General features: G+C 45.4%; 1 long non-coding RNA gene across 1 annotated transcript in view; it reads left to right on the top strand.

Annotated features, from left to right (window-relative positions):
• The first annotated feature begins 4,246 nt into the window (after positions 1-4,246).
• Positions 4,247-17,716, top strand: part of LOC138304243 (uncharacterized) — a 75,882-nt gene continuing 62,412 nt past the window's right edge. The window contains exon 1 of the long non-coding RNA XR_011205522.1: positions 4,247-5,417. This is a non-coding gene — a long non-coding RNA (uncharacterized lncRNA). The remainder of the gene's footprint in view (positions 5,418-17,716) is intronic.

The raw sequence follows: 17,716 nt of genomic DNA on the forward strand, positions 1-17,716 counted from the left end.
TGCGGTATCTGCGGGGTGAATAGTAAACTTGGGTCCTTAGATCCCGATGGCGTTTCTGAATTCGGAATTTCATCATTCTGTACCGGTGCCGAGGGGCAGAACTGGTACTTGGACCTTGTCCACTCTCTGCATAAGGCGGTGGACGGTCGTTCAGCAATTGCATGATGAACTCCTCATCATCTGACTCATCTTCTCTATCTTTGGAACACCTCCTATTTGTCTTACAGGTAGCTTTCTTGCCTGTCTCTTCTTCTTCCTTAGCAATTGCGGGAAACAATTTTATCCCCTGCAATACATCTGACCTCCACACCTTCTGTGCATTGTCCCACCTAGCGTCTGCTAGTGTCTTTTCTACCTTTCTCATCCTGGTCTCGAACTTATTTTGCTGTTGCTGTCTAGCCATTAGTTCCCAAATCGCTAGAGCCTCAAACTGTGCTGGCCTTGGAGGTACCTTCATGTCGTACATCGCAAATCTCAAATTCTCTAGGATTCTTATATTGAATGTCCAATGGATCGGGAACGCTACGCTCCCATGTTTCTCTGTCAGCTTGTGCCATTGCTTTAGCCAAAGGCACGGAGCTACCCCTTTTTCCTCCATTACAATGTAAGCTGGTGTACCTTCGGGTGGCGTCTCCGCTCCTACGCTCGCTTTAATGTAAGATTCCCCCTTCATCGCACTCTTTAATGCTTTAAAAAATTTCATTTTCTCGTCTTTTATTTCTTGCGGCAAAATTTGTAATCAATAGGTGACTTTAATTCCCGGAATACTCTTCGCTTGCCTTTCCCCTTCCAATCGAGCCTCACGGACTGCGTCCAATCCGTGCGCGACCCTTCTCTGCAACCAACCTGTCCCAGCGCGGCTCCTAGTGACGTCACACTCACACACACTGCGGCTGACAAAGCCTCGCGGCTTGTCCTCCTTCACTCAGCTCCTCTCGTAACAACTTCTAGCATGTATCGCGAGCAACCAAAAAAAAATAATAAAACAGATCTGTCGGTTTACTACAGGAAGGGTAACACAATCGCTTCAGGACCTTAGGGATTTTTCACTAGCCTCGGCAGTTATTCCATCTTTCTCGGTCCCCACTTTCGCAAGCAAATCTGACCCGCAGACTCTGCTCTCAACTTGTCAATGATCTATTCTAGTGCACTTAGAATTTGTCAAAGCCCGAAGTCGAAGTTTCTGTCATTCTCTTAACACACGTACCGACTCGTTGACCACGCCCGATCAACCTATTAAACCGACCAGACCACAACATAAACAAGTGTCTCATACACTTTTCAACATACTCCGGAGTCTCTTGACCTCGCAGGGCCCGTCTCAACAACAACAACCACGTGGACCTTTTTCTGCACAAAGCGCCACAAGCACATGAAGTTCGACGACTTACCTACTCTCACACTCGGAGTCGCACCTCCGCTATTTTCTATGAAGTTCGACGACTTCCCTACTTCTACACTCGGAGTCGCACCTCCGCTATTCTCTAAAATCCTCGCAACCTTTTTCACACAATCTGCGGCAATAAGCTGTGCAAGCGCAAAATCCTAACTTCACTCATACCGTCACTAGTACCACCAACGCCGATTCCACACCTCCATTCTCTCCATTCGCAAGCTCCGAGATCCCGGGAAAGTCGCGGGGGACTTAGCCCATCATCATTCTCTCAATCTGTTTTACCCAAGAAAATCTAATTCAACTTCTCGAGTGGGGTCTCAAAGGGCGTAACCGTTAATTCAACACCATGTACTTTAAAAGTACGGGGTCCCAAAAGGGCGAAACCGTCCTCTGCTACCATCTACTGATAGAGCGTTCCGTACCTAATAATTTACCTGTAGTTGGACGCTCTTGGGTTGATGAATCTTTTGGCCAAGTGGGACTCTCCTTACTCGGGAGTAATCAATCAAAATCAACAATCAATAATCAATAACGAACATAAGCAATTCCCCGATCAACATAACACTTCACAATTAATCCAGAATACATTTCGGCGAAAAAATGACCTTTCGGTCATGAATAATCATACCAGTTTATGCAAAGTTAATGAATTTATTTCCCTATATTAACAAAGCTAGCACAATGTAGATGTGTCTCAACACCAAATGATATATGTAAATGAACATTAATAGCTGTCCATAACGACGAAAAAGATGCAATCTATGCAGCATTTGAATAACAATGCCTTCTATGATGGCAACACAAACCACTAAAACTACAATCTGTAATGGGCTAATTGCATACATTTAGTCAGCATAACAAGGTCTCAAATTGCATCGTGCATCAAATGAATCCTCATCTAACCTCAAATCAGCATTGGCATGTGGGACTTCATGCAAAAACAATTTTACAACATTAATTTAGAAAACTCCTAACTAAGGCGCTTACCAAAAATCAGCAGTTGGTTACCTAAAAAGAAAACACAATGCAATTGTACAATTTTCCTTTCATATTTACCAAATTCAATCAGCATTCAAGGAAGTCTTCATCTCACAGGTACCGATTTCGATCAGCATGGGTACCGGTTCCGATCAGCATGGGACGGGGCAAAGGGCAGGGTGGACGGGGCAATTGCCTCACAGCGGCAAGATAAAACTACTACTTCATGCAAAGGGACAAATCAAAGTTAAAGTCTCTAGGGCGAGAATTACTTAAAGTCTCTTTCTCTCGATTAGAGAAAGCATCAAAGTCTCTCAAAATGGCGTCGAACATCAATTGGCATCGTAGAAGATAGGCAATAATGTCCGATAGGTAATGGCCGTTTTCTTCCTCGTGCACCTGGTTTAAATAGACAACAGTTCAAATCCAGTAGGGTCTTCCATTGGAGGGTTCATAGGTTAGCTTCAAATTGTCCAATCAAAAACAACAGTTCTCAAGCTTTTACCTAAGCATACATTATCCTTGGAGTCGGGAACGTAAGTTGCAACATATTTTACCAATTAACTCACTTTCAGAGCGTCCATTGTCTGCACCTGCAGATTGACCTTGGAGTGAAAAAGAAGATGCCAGACTGGCACGAAACCTTAAAGATAAGCATGTGAACGGTCTCACTGGAAAAGTACAGCTTCAAGCAAGAATACACGTTTATTAGCACATTGGAAAAATACGAGCATCTAAACCGTGAGACAAGGCAACTAGGCCAAAGCCTCCACTAAAGTTATGCTAAGCTAAAGCATTTCTAGTAAGCAAATCATGGCACTCGTTTACGATTATGTCAAACTAGTACAATTCTAATACATCACGTTATATGAAGCACGCTTATAAATGTTGGCAAACTACTCTGAGGGCACATTTGTCCCCGTACAATCTTATTTAGTTCGATTAAAGTCACACTTGATTATTGCAGTACTACGTTTATGCACTAATGAATGTAAAACCTTCATTTCTGCGTCATCAAGTGCACATTTCGTTTTTCCTTAATCCATTTCGGCCTTCTCAGCAATCTTCTCCACAAGTTCTGTGGATACTGAAAACATCTTTTTGAGAGAAACAGGATGAGTTTGAAAGGGGTCACTTAAATGACCAAGCTAACAGGAGCTCGTTGTTATCCAAAGCCTCCAGCAGGAGTTGGGCTGCCAAGGGAAGTGGCTGAGTCATGAGATGCCAAATTACATTTGACCCTGTACTTCTACCAAAAATGGGACTATGCCAGGTCGTGCCCGAACTTTTTCTGAAAGTAATTTTCCTTCTTTCACACTAATGCGGCTGCAACCGGCTTCTCTTGTTGATAAAAAACCTAGGTAGAAGCGTAAGAATAAGGCTTGAACACTGGATTTGGGAAACTTCAGAACCTCTCAAAGCCTTGAAACTTTGAAAGAAATCAAAACTAAGTCTGGGAGAACTTTGCATTATTTCCTTTGTGGAAATTATGTGAAATACCCCCAAAATTACACAAACTGCTGATCGGTTATTTGTGCACTATTTTTAGAGCAAATGCATCTTTGTGTCAGTTCTGGAAGGGAAGATGTATTTTAGACTAAGTAAAATACCGCAAAATCGAACATGGGCAGCTTCCGGTTGTTGCCCTGCTCCAGTGACAGGCTTTTTACCACAGCAATGTCTCAGTTAGGGATTGGCGTAATCGCGGGCATTCCACAAAGCAAGCAGAACGTGAAATGCCGGAAATAGCGCAGGATTAAGCAAGCATAATGAAAAATTTCGCCCTTGTCTGATCAAAACTCAGTTCGACATCTGCCTTAAAAATGAAGTGCAGAGCTCAGTTAGCAACACAACCAGATTGGATCATGACTCCTCCTAAATAAAGAAGAATTATTCACCTCCTAGCAGCACCAAAATGGATAACCTGCTTCTAGCACTTTAGCAGAAACTAAAGAACCTGGAAGTCTATTTACTCTGGCTTCCTGTTCTCCCTCGCTACATATATGTAGTGATTAGTGCACCAACTTCAAGCAATCCATCCTTTGAATTTTAGCCTTTCCTGTAAAACCACAACCAAGTGGCACTGATGACAGTCCTGGTCATGGAGAGTCTATATTACTCCTTAATAATCCATGCTGGCTCCTTTTGACATTAACGGGCTGCAGGGTGTGAAAAATTAGGCAGAAGGATTTTATCCATAATCTGTCACGGTTTGCACGCTTTTTACCCCTGTAATCTGCTAGTCTCGGTACACCACCTGGTTTCTTGCTTGTTCTGGATTTGGTGAAATTGAGAACTACTATGATTGCTGGTATCCGTGAATAAATTGGCGGTATATAGACCTCGGTTGGATTTCGTAGAATGAATAAGTACAAAAAACTTGAAAAATAAATGTACATTCCGGGGGCACTAGACGCACTTTTCCTCGCTGTGCTCACTGCGGGGGAGAGGGCTCCTGCTGTAAATGAGCCTCTTATCTGATGCAGTCAAGGCTCTAAGTCCTCCTGGAGCTGCTTTGTTTCTGGCCTGGGCACTATAAAAACGCCCCCACAGGAACACCACTCTGGCCTTAGGCCCTTGGGCCATGAAAGTTTACACTAAACTATTGCTTACCCCTTCCCCACAACCTTTATCCCGCCTGAGATAAACTCTCCACTATCAGATACCCCAGCTTCCATCTGCAAACCTCTCTTTGTGTAGGGAAATCCCGGAATCCTACAAGCCCCATTAGCTTTGGTGTGCTAATTCTCCTGCCCTCAAGGGAGGGGTAGTGGATGGGGGGTGTTGCTGGGCCAACCCTAATCAACACAGATCTCCGCAGGGAATGTTGGGGAAAGTTTTAGAGGGATGTTCAATTCTGCCGCGGCCCCATTTGCAGCCGGACATTCAGACCGAGCACCGCGGCGAAAAGTGGAGGCGCTGCCCGGGCTCCCCAGCAACGTGGCTTTGGGGTCTGGGATTCCTAGTTGTGGGAAAGACGTCATTCAGCATCGGATCGGGGCTTAAGAAGATTCGGCCAACGGAGATGTCTCATCAAAGCGAGGTGAGAGGGCCTGGCTCGTGGAAACGCAGTTCAGCCCTACCCAGCAGACTCCTGCACTAACCTTTCAAACCGGTCTACCTTTTCTGACCTCATTCTGTCCCTTCTGCCCCCAACTCTGCCCACTCTTACTTCACTCTGCCTTCTCTAAATTCATTCTCCCCCATCATGCACCCGCTCTCCCTTCATAGCTCATCCTGGCTCATTAGACTCCGATGTCGATTCCTGACCCCAGTCTGCACTCATACCCCTCTCTATCTATGATAGTGTTCTGAAAACCTGTCCCACCAAGCCCGTCTCCCTGTATCAGACCACCATCTGATGCCCTGAGATCTCAGCCTGTCTTCTCTGACTTCATCCTGCACAGACTCCGCTAATACTCCAGTCAGACCCTTGCCTCACCAGACCGGTGACCCTGTGCTATAAGGACGCCCAGTCTGTCCTCTCCAAGCTAATTCTGCATCCTAAGAGCCCCCTTGACTCTCCAGATACGTCTGCCTTCCTCATCAGATGTTCTACTATGGTCCCTTTGATCACGGCCTGACATAGGTGAACCTCGCACCTCAGCCCACAGCCTCCAGCGTCCTCAGTCTGCCCACCTGGACCCGACTGTTTCTCAGCACACCCATTAGCTCCTAACCCCGTATTTCAGCCTTGCGCCTCGAGACTGGGTATGCCTGTCGGTCTCAATAAAATGGCACCTTCCCCTATCACTTTAGACCGCATCCCGTCCCTCAGACACCTTCCCGTCCCTCAGTTTACGCCCTCACGCCTTGGGTTCCAGTACAGGCCTCACTCGGCCACGTATCCCAACTTTCTCCTCAGACGCACTTTGCCTCAAGGCAACAAGGGTTGGACAGCACACCAACAATGAGATTGCTTTCAGAGAGATCAGGTTAGATTAAGGTTAATGCACATTCGTTCTTAATCGTTAATCCTACACAACGGACCTGTAGATATGTATATCATGAGAGCAGCTTTGCTCTCTGAAGCTGTAATATATGTACACCCTGAGGGTTAGTGTTTTACCTGGTCCTTTAAAATCAGTGTAATTTGAGGGTCAGCGGAGGGTATGTGATCCATATAGCTCGACATAGTTCTGCTGCCTCGGGGTGTAAAGAGAGGCTATTCTGCTTTCTTCATCTGTAAAACAAAGGGAAAACACTGTTGTCTTTTTCTATACATTGTGTAACCTGGAGGATGGTTCTACAGTCTCTGTTGGAAAAATATTTGCAACTTGAGCAGCGTTTCTCCAACTTTTTAAAACCACGACCCACATTTTAGTATAATAAACGTTTGCAAACCCCCTAGCTTTAATGGACATAAAGCGGGTAATTTTTTAAGTAACAAAAGCATGGTCTGTATGAGCATTGCTAGGCTTGTAACATCTATGTAACCTTAGATCAAGGCCACTGGAGCTCTGCTAATCTATATCAAGTCCCTCATAATTATAGATTTGCTAATTAACTATAATCTGCTACATAATTTGTAGATTTTAACAAAATATGTTTCTAGCTCAATCAGATGAAAAGTTCCTTAATACGCAGAGCAATCCGTGTTGTCACGAAGTGGAAGGCCCTTTGCACAACTAGTTTAGTCACCTTTCAGTTACTTATTGTTGTATTTGGGTGATAAACTGGTACTAATGGACATCTTTTCCCACCGCAATGTTAACACAAATGACAACATAATTTACTTTAATATCACAAAATGCGCCGCATTACGCCACATAATTTGCTTGTTTTGTTACATAATATGGTCCTCCCGATCTCAAAATTCCTATGGCTCTGCGAGCGAGAGCTCTCGGTTATCAGCCATTATGATATGTGTAACATAAGAGCTAACTGTCTGAACCTGTGAGTAAAGGTATGCCAAGGAACACGCCTCCCCCACCGGGCATATTTCAATTGTTTTGTGTGTACCTAATTTTTGTAAGTTTGCCATCATCATGTTATCAACTATACAAGATTGGTGATAGAATTCAAAGTTATTACGAACAAGGAGCCCCAAAATGTCATGTCCGGGCCCTAAAAATCTTTAATACGACACTGTCCCGTGCTCCAGGGTAATGTCTCCTCGATAACTCGGCCAAAACGTGTATAAAATCTGATTTGCTCTGTTCAAAACCTACTGGTTTATGTTCGAGTGAGAGCTGGACTCTTCGCCCTTCTGTCAGGTTTTTATGACATTATGTGATATTTTCCCGCCGTTTCTCTGTTCTCCTCTCTCCTCACTGTCCGCCTCTCCCTGCCGCAGCATTTATCGTCCCGTGTCTCCCCCGTACGGTTCTTCCTACAACAGTAAAAGGCTAGCTAACTCGTACGTGTGTGGGAGTCCAGAGGGGGTTGATTTATTGCCCCTGGCCTACCCCGATCCTTTAGGGATTAGTCACTGCCCACATAGGGGGTCAGTGGCAGTGTTTGGCTTGGGAGCCCCTTTGCTCTTTAGAGGCCAGGGCACATTCCTGGATGGTAGGAACAGTCTCCCTGGAGTCTGGACAGTTAAGGGGTCACATTCTTTCTAAATCCTTTCTTCCCACAAGAGTGAGTTGTAAAGTGTGCACATTCCGTCAGTACCCCTTGTAGCCCCTTAACTTATAGTAAAAGCAATGCTCCTTGTAATTTCTGAGTAAAGGGGTTACAAAACTCCTCCGTTAGGTCTGTAGTCTTCACCTCTCCCCTTGAAACACCTGAAAGACATTTTTTCCAGCCGCAAGGAAGATGAAAGGCAGAGACAGGCCTCCTGGGATTCGAACCTACGACATGGTTATAAACTGATTTCCGTGGATGGGGCATTAACCAATTGAAATAACATACAGGGATTAGAAGCTGTAATTTGCTTATCATACAGACAAACTTGCAATTGGCTCATTAGCCCACCGAGCTGTCGCAGTAAAATAAGAACCTGGGAACTGCAGTTTGCATACATGTTTGCATACATGTTGCTGCAGCGAGTTCATTAAGTGACTCTGCCAATTCATTGACATATGAAGCTTTGGCTCACTGTAATATGAAGCTGCAACAGGTGTACTACTCCACCGAGATATCTCCGTGGAACAGGAACCTGTGACCTGTATGTTCAGTACAACTAATTAAACAACCAGACCTGCTGTAAACCCTATTGGCTCGTTTCACCAGGATTACTCACATTGGGATTGTCCCACAGTTCACACTGAAGTAAGTAATACAATGCAATAATACCTTAATTGTAAAGATGAAACATCTTAAGAACAACACAAGTAAAAGCGATAGACATTCTTCTATACACCTCCGAAACAACAATATATATCAATGTAGGTTTGTCTATGTTTGAACAATATCAAACCTTTAAATAGCTTTGAAATAATTTGACCAAGGTTAATCAGCTCTCCTGTACATAATACGCAGTAATAGCCAGAATAACCTTGAACAGCAGTGCGTGTCTCTATGTAATCCACATCCCTCTGTATTGTCACTGAGATGATCCCTACACCCGAGTTTTAAGCATCCAGTAATATGTTACCGCATGTCGGCTCACGAGCATCAGTTTTAATATTAACTCCCAGACTATGGTTGTTTCACATGCTCTTTTGCCGCTATCCACATAAACATTAACAGCTTCCTTATCGTGGGCTTGAGTTCCCCTTTGGAACAATAAGTGACTGCAGAGGCTTCAGTGCATATGCCAGTCGTGCTACGCTACTGGAAGGTGACGACTTTGCTCACACAGCCTGGGTCGTGTACTGCCTGTATTACCAGTTGCTTCTGAGGCCTAGCATCACTACAACTTGTCCGATCTGTGCTGGTCAGGCAGTTCCAATCCATTAGAACCGCTCTAATGGAGAGTAGAAACCTTTGAGCCAAAGGAGCTCCTCTTTTCTTCAGCTGTAAAATTGAGCCCTATATACAGTCAGCAACGTAATGTATACAGATCGATAGCATAATGACAAGTAATTTCGAGTTCTCTGGTTAACAGTAGCTAAAAACACGTTCCTTATTTTCTGCATTAACAATCAGGGGAAATGACACTGGCTTAATTAGGTTAGATTTGCCCAAGATTCTAAAATGTGTCTTTCATTGATTACTTTCCAATTATAAACCAATAATCATTTTGCATTTGTTGATCCACAATTGAATTAAGTTCACTTCTTATTGCTGCTCTTAAAGAATCCTCATCTGCTATATCACATTGGTATGTGTGTATATATATACACACACACACACACACATACCACCACATCTCCAACATATGGCATGCTTGTTGATACAGAATCAAGACATCAAGAAATGTCAAGGCACTGATTACTAAACCAGTCTACGCTGAGAATGGATGTAAATTGCGGCCGGACGAGGGATGTAAAAGGGGAAGAAAAAAGGAAAAAACGAGGACAGGTTCTTGGTGAAAGTGGCTATTACAGGAATGCTGCTATATGCCTCACTGTGTGTAATATGCAATGAAATAACACCCTGTTGCTAGCATCAAGGGAGATATTATCAATTACTGAAATCATCATAGTAAGCACACAGGTTTTGTCAGTGACATGCAATAATAGGAAATAATTAACTCTGTGATGGCGCACGTTTAACTGTTCAACTTTTGATGTGAATACAGTCCCATTTTGATGGCCACGAACTATAATCCAATAAGAATGAGAGTGAACGTATTTAAATCTACTAACAGAAAGTTGACTTGTTTGATGCCAGCATTGAGAAAGGCGATCTTGCCGAAACGCGTCTGTTTGGTGGAAATAAAGCTTATTTTTGATCCCTGTGGAGTGCTTCTACTGCCTTGTGGAGTTTTGAACTGAATTAATTTGACGTGAGCCCACTATCACATAAGGATGCACCCGTCCTGAAAAGTGTCAGGCGGTAAAGAGTGGCTTTGCATTGGGATATATATATATATATATATATATATATATATATATATATATATATATATATATATATTTATATATATGTATATATTTTCAGGGCCACTGGAATTATGCAACTGTTTGGCCTTGGCGGTTTTCGTATAATTATAGATTTGCCGCATGTGCCACGTAATCACTCACCTGCCACGGAGGCGGAAGATATTAAGAAACAAAACATTTGTTTCAAGCACAAACGGTTCAAAAGTTACTAAAAATGAAGCGACTCGTGTTGCCAGGCATTGGAAGGCCCTTTCTAAAGCTGGACTGGTCACATTTCTGTTGCTTATTGCTATATTTTGGTGTTAAACTGATTGGAGTGGGGCAGATTGAAGTGGGGTGGATTGGAGTGGGGCAGATTGGAATGGGGTGTATTAGAGTGGGGCAGATTGGAGTGGGGTATGTTGCTTTAGATTTGAGTGGGGCAGATTGGAGTGAGGCAGATTAGAGTGGTGCAGATTGTAGTGGGGTAAATTCTTGTGGGGCAGATTGTTTTGGATTGGAGTGGGGCAGATTGTTCTGGACTGGAGTGGGGCAGTTTGGAGTGGGACTGATTGAGTGAGGCAGATTGGAGTGCGGCACATTGGAGTGAGGCACATTGAAGTGAGTTAGACTGTTTTGGATTTGGGTGGGGCAGATTGGACTGAGATGGACTGGAGTGGGACAAATTGTTTTGGATTGGAGAGGGGCAGATTGTTTTCGTTTGGACTGGGGTAGACTGGAGTGGGGCAGATTAGAGTGGGGCAGATTGTTTTGGATTGGAGTGGGGTTGATTGGTTTGGATCAGAGTGAGGCAGAATACGGTGGATTAGAGTGAGGCATATTGTTTTGGACTGGAGTGGGGCAGATTGGAGTGGGACAGATTGTTTTGGATTGGAGTGAAGCAGATCTTTTGGATTGGAATGGGGCAGATTGTTTTGGATCTGAGTGGGGCAGATTGTTCCGGACTGGAGTAGGACATGTTGGAGTGGGACAGATTCTTTTGGATTGGAGTGGGGCTGACTGGTGTGGGGCTGACTGGAGCGGGGCAGATTGGAGAGGGGCAGATTGTTTTTGCTTGGAGCAGGGTGGACTGGATTTTGAGTGGGATGGACTGGGGAGGTAGTGGTGTGGATTGGATTGGGGGTGTGGAAGATTAGATTGGGGTAGATTGGATTGGTGTGGGGTGGATTGTGGTGGATTGGAAACGGGTCAGTTGGGATGTAGTGGGTGGCCTGGGGTGAGGTGGATTGGATTAGAGTGAGACGGATTGGAGTGGGGTGGATTGGAATGGGACAGATTTGTTTGGACTGAAATGGGGAAGATTGGAGTGGGGCAGATTTTGTAGCATTGGAGTGTGGAAAATTGGAGTGGAATGGATTGCAGTGGGGTTGATAGTTGTGGATTAGAGTGAGACAGATTGGAGTAGGCAGATTGTTTTGAACTGGAGTGGGGCAGATTGGATGGGGTAGATTAGAGTGGACTGGAGTGGGGCGGATTGGAGTATGGCAGATTGCTTTGGATTGGAGTGGGGCAGATGGGAGTGGCTTGGAGGGGGCAGCTTGGAGTGGGGCTGAATGAGTGGGGCAGATTAGAATAAGGCGTATTGGAATAAGGCAGACTTTTTTTAATTGCAGTGGGGCAGATTGGACTGGGATAGATTGAAGTGGGACAGATTGTTTTGGATTGGAAAGGGGCAGATTGTTTTAGATTGGAGTGGGCAAACTGGAGTGGGGCAGATTAGAATGGGGCAGATTGGAGTGGGGCTTATTGTTTTGGATTGGAATGTGGCAGATTGGAGTGGGGTTGATTGTTTTGGATCAGAGTGAGGCAGATTACAGTGAATTAGAGTGAGGGGTATTGTTTTGGACTGGAGTGGGGCAGATTGGAGTGGGACAGATTGTTTTGGATTGGAGTGTAGCAGATTCTTTTGAATTGGAGTGGGGCAGATTGTTTTGGATCCGAGTGGGGCAGATTGGACTGGAGCAGATTGTTTTTTAAATGGAGTGTGACTGATTGCTTTAGATTGTAGGGGAGAATATTGTAATGGGGCACATTGTTTTGGTTTGTAGTGGGGGTGGATTGGAGTGGGGCAGACTGTTTGGGATTGGAATGGGGCACATCGGAATGCGGCAGATTGGAGTGAGGCAGATTGCTTAGGACTGGGGTGAGGCAGATTGGTTAGGATTGGAGCGGGCAGATTCGAGTGGGGCAGATCTTTCTGTATTGAGTGGAGCAGACTGTTTTGGATTTGAGTGGGGTAGATTGGAGTGGGTCAGGATGTTTTGGATTGGAGTGAGGCAGATTGGACTGGGGCAGATTGTTTTGGATTGGAGGTGGTGGATTGGAATGGGGTAGATTGTTTTGTATTGGAGTGGGACAGATTGTCTCAGATTGGAGTGAGGCAGATTGGAGTGGGTCAGATTCTTTTGGATTGGAGTGAGGCATATTGTTTTGGATGGGAGTGGGGCAGATTGCTTTGGACTGGAGTGATGCAGATTGATTTGGACTGGAGTGGGGGAGGTTGCTGTGGAGTATAGTGGGGCAGATTGTTTTGGATTGGAATGGTGTAGATTGTTCAGGAGTGGGGAAGATTGATTTGGACTCCGGCAGATTGTTTTAGATTGGAGTGGGGCGAAATGGAGTGGGGCAGACTGGAGTGGGGAAGATTGGAGTGGGGCTGATTGTTTTGGATTGGAGTGGGACAGATTGTTTTAGATTTAAATTAAAGTAGGGCAGCATGTTTTGGATTGGAGTGGGGCAAATTGGAATGGGGCAGGTTGTTTTGGGTTGCAGTGGGGCAGAGTGGAGTGGGAAAGATTGTTTTGGATTGGAGTGGGGCAGATCGTTTTGAAGTGAGTGGAGCAGACTGTTTTGGACTGAAGTAGGGTAGATTGGAGTGGGACAGATTGTTTTGGATTGGAGTGAGGCAGATTGGCGTGGGACAGATTGTTTGGGTTGGAGTGGGTCAGAATGGAATGGGGCAGATTGTTTTGGTTTGGAGTGGGGCAGAATGGAGAGGGACAGATTGTTTTGGATAGGAGTGGGACAGATTGCTTTGTACTGGAGTGGGTCAGATTGATTTGGGCTGGAGCAGGGTAGATTGTTTTAGAGTGAAGAGGGGCAGAGTGTTTTTGACTGGAATGGAGCTCATTATTCTGGAGTGGGGAGATTGTTTTGGACACGAGCAGATTGTTTTAGATTGGAGAAGGGTAGATTGTTTTGGATTGGAGTGGGCTGAAGTGGAGTGGGGCAGACTGGAGTAGGGAAGACTGGAGTTGAGCAGATTGTTTTGGATTGGAGTGGGCAGATTGTTTTGGATTGAAGTAGAGCAGATTGTTTTTTGATTGGCGTGGGGCAGATTGGAATGGGGCAGATTAGTTTGAATTGGAGTGGGGCAAATTGGAGTGAGCCAGATTGTTTACATTGGAGTGGGGCAGGTTGGAGTGGAGGAGATTGTTTTGGATTTGAGTGGGGCACATTGTTTTGGAGTGGGTCAGTTTGTTTTAGAGTGGGGCAGATTGTTTCAGAGTGGCTCTGATTCTTTTAGATTAGAGTGGGGCAGATTGGTTTGGACTGAAGAGGGGCAAATTGGAGATGGGCAGAATGGAGTGTGGTGGGTTGGGTGAAATGGAGATTGGGGGATTGGACTGGACTGGATTGGATTGGCATAATTTCAGAAATTGCTCATGAGAAAGGGACAATGTAACTTTACAATATTTTTCGCAAAATAATCCTCATCTTTTGAGAACAGCGCCCACGAGCAAAAACAAAAGAAAATGTGAGTCCAAAGTGAGAAAACAGGACATGGCAAAATAAAAGAAAATTAATTATAGAAAGTAAATCTTTGCAATTTTGTATGTCCCGCTCAAAACGTTTTTGCCAGTCACACGCCTTCTATTTACATGGCACCAAAAGATAAAAAAAGAACAAATAGTGCCTCAATCATGTAGGGAGCAGCATACATGCAGATTAAGTTGAATCAGTCAGTGCTTGGTCCTTGCTCTACAGAGAGGAATGGAAATTATGCTAGGCCTGCAGTGACCAATTACAAGGCTGTACAGAAGAGTGCCACGCAAGCCAACAAATGGTAAGCAATGGGCGGGCTCCAAGCCCTTTTTGTTAACAACAGTGTCTCGCAAGCAAGACGCATGCAGAAGTGCATTCTCTCACAAGCTGACAAAATAATGAAGTAATACTCTTACAAAATGTGCTGCATTATGCTGCATAAGTGGCCTTTTCTTGCCACATAATTTACGCAACCCTGACACATAATTTGGCCTTCTCCTGCTGCATAATTCCTGAGTTTCTGTATATATTTTTGTGAGAAAGTAGCCTCTTTCTAGCCTTGTTACCCCCACCTTTGGCCTGTTTGTGAGTGTATGTCAGGGTGTTTTCACTGTTTCACTGGGATCCTGCTAGCCAGGGCCCAGTGCTCATAGTGAAAACCCTATGTTTTCAGTATGTTTGTTATGTGTCACTGGGACCCTGCTAGTCAGGACCCCAGTGCTCATAAGTTTGTGGCCTATATGTCTGTGTTCCCTGTGTGGTGCCTAACTGTCTCACTGAGGCTCTGCTAACCAGAACCTCAGTGGTTATGCTCTCTCATTTCTTTCAAATTGTCACTAACAGGCTAGTGACCAATTTTACCAATTTACATTGGCTTACTGGAACACCCTTATAATTCCCTAGTATATGGTACTGAGGTACCCAGGGTATTGGGGTTCCAGGAGATCCCTATGGGCTACAGCATTTCTTTTGCCACCCATAGGGAGCTCTGACAATTCTTACACAGGCCTGCCCTGCAGCCTGAGTGAAATAACGTCCACGTTATTTCACAGCCATTTTACACTGCACTTAAGTAACTTATAAGTCACCTATATGTCTAATCTTTACCTGGTAAAGGTTAGGTGCAAAGTTACTTAGTGTGAGGGCACCCTGGCACTAGCCAAGGTGCCCCCACATTGTTCAGGGCCAATTCCCCGGACTTTGTGAGTGCGGGGACACCATTACACGCGTGCACTACATATAGGTCACTACCTATATGTAGCTTCACAATGGTAAATCCAAATATGGCCATGTAACATGTCTATGATCATGGAATTGCCCCCTCTATACCATCCTGGCATAGTTGGCACAATCCCATGATCCCAGTGGTCTGTAGCACAGACCCTGGTACTGCCAAACTGCCCTTCCTGGGGTTTCACTGCAGCTGCTGCTTCTGCCAACCCCTCAGACAGGCAGCTGCCCTCCTGGGGTCCAGCCAGGCCTGGCCCAGGATGGCAGAACAAAGGACTTCCTCTGAGAGAGGGTGTTACAGCCTCCCCCAGCCTCTGGAAATGCTTTCTTGGGCACAGATGTGCCCAATTCTGCATAAGCCAGTCTACACCGGTTCAGGGGACCCCTTAGCCCTGCTCTGGCGCGAAACTGGACAAAGGAAAGGGGAGTGACCACTCCCCTGACCTGCACCTCCCCTGGGAGGTGTCCAGAGCTCCTCCAGTGTGCTCCAGACCTCTGCCATCTTGGAAACAGAGGTGCTGCTGGCACACTGGACTGCTCTGAGTGGCCAGTGCCACCAGGTGACGTCAGAGACTCCTTCTGATAGGCTCCTTCAGGTGTTAGTAGCCTATCCTCTCTCCTAGGTAGCCAAACCCTCTTTTCTGGCTATTTAGGGTCTCTGTCTCTGGGGAAACTTTAGATAACGAATGCAAGAGCTCAGCCGAGTTCCTCTGCATCTCTCTCTTCACCTTCTACCAAGGAATCGACTGCTGACCGCGCTGGAAGCCTGCAAAACTGCAACATAGTAGCAAAGACGACTACTGCAACTCTGTAACGCTGATCCTGCCGCCTTCTCGACTGTTTTCCTGGTGGTGCATGCTGTGGGGGTAGTCTGCCTCCTCTCTGCACTAGAAGCTCCGAAGAAATCTCCCGTGGGTCGACGGAATCTTCCCCCTGCAACCGCAGGCACCAAAAAGCTGCATTACCGGTCCCTTGGGTCTCCTCTCAGCACGACGAGCGAGGTCCCTCGAATCCAGCAACTCTGTCCAAGTGGCCCCCACAGTCCAGTGACTCTTCAGTCCAAGTTTGGTGGAGGTAAGTCCTTGCCTCACCTCGCTAGACTGCATTGCTGGGAACCGCGACTTTTGCAGCTACTCCGGCCTCCGTGCACTTCCGGCGGAAATTCTTTGTGCACAGTCCAGCCTGGGTCCACAGCACTCTAACCTGCATTGCACGACCTCCTAAGTTGTTCTCCGGCGACGTGGGACTCCTTTGTGTAACTTCGGGTGAGCACTGTTTCACAAATCCTTGTAGTGCCTGTTTCTGGCACTTCTGCGGGTGCTACCTGCTGTTGAGAGGGCTCCTTGTCTTGCTCGACGTCCCCTCTCTCTCCTGGTCCAATTTGCGACCTCCTGGTCCCTCCAGGGCTACAGCAGCATCCAAAAACGCTAACCACACGATTTGCAGCTAGCAAGGCTTGTTGGCGTTCTTTCGGCGGGAAAACACTTCTGCACGACTCTCCACGGCAAGAGGGATCTGTCCACCAAAGGGAAAGTCTCTAGCCCTTTTCGTTCCTGCAGAAACCTCAGCTTCTTCTGTCCAGTAGAAGCTTCTTTGCATCCACAGCTGGCATTTCCTGGGCATATGCCCATCTCCGACTTGCTTGTGACTTTTGGACTTGGTCCCCTTGTTCCACAGGTACCCTAGATTGGAAATCCACAGTTGTTGCATTGTTGGTTTGTGTTTTTCCTGCATTATTCCTCTAACACGACTTCTTTATCCTTAGGGGAACTTTAGTGCACTTTGCACTCACTTTTCAGGGTCTTGGGGAGGGTTATTTTTCTAACTCTCACTATTTTCTAATAGTCCCAGCGACCCTCTACAAGGTCACATAGGTTTGGGGTCCATTCGTGGTTCGCATTCCACTTTTGGAGTATATGGTTTGTGTTGCCCCTATCCCTATGTTTCCCCATTGCATCCTATTGTAACTATACATTGTTTGCACTGTTTTCTAAGACTATACTGCATATTTTTGCTATTGTGTATATATATCTTGTGTATATTTCCTATCCTCTCACTGAGGGTACACTCTAAGATACTTTGGCATATTGTCATAAAAATAAAGTACCTTTATTTTTAGTATAACTGTGTATTGTGTTTTCTTATGATATTGTGCATATGACACTAAGTGGTACTGTAGTAGCTTCACCCGTCTCCTAGTTCAGCCTAAGCTGCTCTGCTAAGCTACCATTATCTATCAGCCTAAGCTGCTAGACACCCTATACACTAATAAGGGATAACTGGGCCTGGTGCAAGGTGCAAGTACCCCTTGGTACTCACTACAAGCCAGTCCAGCCTTCTACAATTTTACAACAAAAACTTGTCTTGATTGAAAAAGTGTAGTGTATCCATTAAGATCCAAACCTGGAGTATT

The sequence above is a fragment of the Pleurodeles waltl genome, chromosome 7, assembly GCF_031143425.1.
Source record: "Pleurodeles waltl isolate 20211129_DDA chromosome 7, aPleWal1.hap1.20221129, whole genome shotgun sequence".
Classification (NCBI taxonomy): domain Eukaryota; kingdom Metazoa; phylum Chordata; class Amphibia; order Caudata; family Salamandridae; genus Pleurodeles; species Pleurodeles waltl.